At 52.6% G+C, this 3,222-nt stretch overlaps 1 protein-coding gene across 2 annotated transcripts in view; it reads left to right on the top strand.

Annotated features, from left to right (window-relative positions):
* LMO1 (LIM domain only 1) overlaps window positions 1–3,222 on the top strand; it is a 39,903-nt gene that overhangs the window by 5,383 nt on the left and 31,298 nt on the right. The gene's annotated exons all lie outside the window — the stretch shown is intronic.

The following is a 3,222-nucleotide window of genomic DNA, read 5'->3' as shown; positions in this document are numbered from 1 at the left end:
CCCGGCCGCCAGCTGGTGAGCTGCGCGCCGGCCGTGTGATGCGCTGCGGGGCCGCGTGGAGGCTCTGGCTCCCTTCGGATCTCCCCGCCGTGGAGATTCGTGTTGAGCATTTCTTCTCTGCGGCTGCTGCTCTCACCGCAGCCATCACCCTTGCGCCGGCCGCGTAACCCGAGAGGCGCTGAGCGCCGAGCAAATCAGCGGCTTCTTCGAGGGCGAGAACCAGACTACAGAGCTTGGGGCGGGTGGGAGGGCGGGAGGACCGGGTGAACGGGAAGGCTGGTCTGGGCCCTCTGGGGAACAACTGCCCACAAGCGTGGTCGGTGAGAAAGAGGGACACCTCTTGCTCTGGCCCACTACCTCCATATTTCTCTGAGAACTGAGGTGAGAGTTTGGCCCGGCGGAAGAAAAAGTGTCCCACCACTGGCCAGTGGCACTTGTGCAGGAGCGGCCTGTGAGAGTGGCAGGGACCTTCCATCAAGAGCTTCCTTCAGTGCAGCCCAGAAGACTGCCAGGGCCACTAGCAGGTGGTCTCGTAGACCCCAAAGCCTTTCTGGTGGGGACTGTCCTGCAGTAAATATCCTAGAAGGTTGGGATCCCAGCCCCCTTGGGGGTAAAACCAAGTGGGTGCTCTGTGACCTAAGATGAGCCCCAAGGGTTGGTGTTTCAGGCCCTCCTGCTCTGCAGGTGAGGCTGTGTGTTGTTGTTGTATGGAGATCTGTGGGTGATGGTTGGCACCAACACTGCTGCCTGCTTTCTATTACTGGTGAAGAACTGAAAGGGCTGTTTGCTGTGAGTTGGTGGGAATCCTCCTGGAGTAACTTTGGTGACCATTCTCTGGCCTTCTATTCCAGACACCCTATTGGGCCTGTGCTCCCTACCCCCAGGGTTATGATGTTATTGACGCTGGTCACTAGGTGAACATGTAAAGTTAAATGACTTGCTCAAGGTCAAACAGAATGCTCACTTTGCTCCTATCATGTGCTGATGCCCCAGCTTACCACCATCTCCTGAGACATCTGGCAGGAAGGGAGTATTTAAAGTGTCTGGCCTGGGGATGGCATGTGGAGAGCCCTATTGTTTATAGCCCACACAGGTCGTGTCTCTGTAAGCCTGTAGGAAGAGATGAAAGGGGGGAACTAAGTGCTTCTGGGTTGGCTGGAGTGTGCCATCATCTTCAGTGACTTCTCTGTTCATGGACCCCTCCTCTGGAGCCCCATTTGAGCCATCAGAAAACTTCATAGAGAAAGAAAAGGAAAAGAAGGGGTCTGAGGTCAGGCCAGATAGAGAAGGAGGAGGCCTTGACTTAGCACCTTTCATCATGAACTCTCTGTGTTACCGTGGAAGAGTCATGCCCGTCTCTAGACTTCACTCTCCCTCTCAGTAACAGTGACGAGCTTAGGGAAGACAGTGCAGAGAGTACTTGGTGCCTGGGGATACTGTCACTGTGGGGCATATGTAGAAATCAGGTACATCTTTCCCTGAGGTTATTCGGCATCCCAGAATTCAGAAGACCCAGGCTCTGTATGTGAGGGGCCTTAGGCCAGAGAGATTGGTCTCATGCCAACAAGATGGCACCCCCACCTCACCCAGGGTGAGGTGGATCTTGGAACTAGATCTCTGTCCAGGCACTCCAGAGCACTTTGGGCTTTGTGATAATACTGAGAGTTTCAGATGAACCCTGAGTGGGAATGGATTTCTGAAAGTCATTTTAGCCAGTCTTCATTCTAGAGTTTATGCCTCTAAACTATCTATAGTACACTTCAGCACCCTGTTTCCTTTGGTTTCTGCCAGAGCTGGAGAAGAGAGCTTGAGAGGCCTCCTTGTCCCCGCTGTGTCCTGTCCAAACAATTGGTACCTGTTACCATTGATGCTATTGGACTCTGGGGTTCATTATAGCACCAGGGAGGCAGGTTGCTGGGGTCATGCCCTGCCTACGGCTGTTCTCCAAAGCAACCTTTCTGCTCATAACTACATGTTCCACTCCTCATTAGTCTTGACTCCTCTGGTTCCAGGAAACCTTGAAGGTGGCACCTTCAACAGGAGGAGGAAGAAAGGTTTGGATCCACTCACCTGCCACTCCAAACTAACTGCTTAACTTCTTCCTGAACACTTATGCCCTCCAAGCAGGTGGCTATCTGAGCTGGGTGGCAGCACTGCCTCCCCCGTCAGGGTCCCAAAGGGGTGTGTTCCTCAGGGATGCACTCAGCACCCTTTGTCTGGCTGCAAGAGGGACTCAGGGCTCCTATTAACTACCCCCAATGCCTTTTCTCCACCTGACAGCATCTTGTGGGGAGAGGCTGGGGCTCCTCTGGTTGAAGTCGGGTCTGCCAGCTGCCGAGGACCAAAGCTCCCGCTCTGCTGGGCTGCAGGGCTTTCATGTTGCACTTCTGAAAGATAATAAAATATCAATCGTTTTGCCGTAGCAACGGGTTTAAGAGACTTTCTGAAGTATTGAATTGTCAGAAAAAAAAATTTTTTTTTTTGCTTTTAAGCACAGTGCATTATTAATAAAGTAATCCATTAGGTCGAGCAGTGAAGGGTCACCACAGAGATGGAAAGATCTGTTTTGCAAATGGTTAAACTTCGGTTTTAAGATTAATTGCTTTCATTTGGATGCCTGCTCTTGGCCTAGCTAGCTACACTTTACTGGAACTCAGGGTCTAGGCTTTTTAAATGCTGCTGGGTCTGCTTGTTAGCAAGGGAACTGAGCTGCAACTTTCCTAGAGAAACAGTCCTCCTTCCCCTGGCACCTGCGGCTCGGGCTGGTACCAGGCTGTGGGCTTCAGGGGAGGCTTGCAGTCCCAGGGGAGCGGAGGGAGCTACTGCCCTAAACCCTGCCAGTCAGATTAGCCGTTGGGCTATTGGAGAAGATCCCCATGAGTAAAGGCAGACAGTGGACCGTCCTAGAGGCCCCAGGAACAGTGAGAGCACTGGGCTGTGGGGAACCTGGTGGGAGAGGATGCTGGGGCATCTAGTAGGGGGTGCTGGTGTGTTCCCAGACACATTCTGGAAAAGGGCAAGTGAGTGCAAACCGCCTGTGTAGAGGCCCAGCAGGGAGGCTGGGGGGACCACAGCAAACAGCAGGCAGATTGTGGAACTAAACACCAGACATGATTCTGAGAGCATTTTTAATAAGTAAAAATGCCTAAGGAGAGTGGAGCTAGACTGAGGAGGACCAGACAACAGTCTTTTTTTTTTTTTTTTGAGACGGAGCCTCAAGCT

Source organism: Otolemur garnettii, unplaced genomic scaffold (assembly GCF_000181295.1).
Source record: "Otolemur garnettii isolate 467f Iridium unplaced genomic scaffold, OtoGar3 scaffold00001, whole genome shotgun sequence".
Lineage (NCBI taxonomy): Eukaryota > Metazoa > Chordata > Mammalia > Primates > Galagidae > Otolemur > Otolemur garnettii.
Note: the sequence above shows the minus strand (reverse complement) of the source record. Positions and strands in the feature narration are given on the sequence as shown.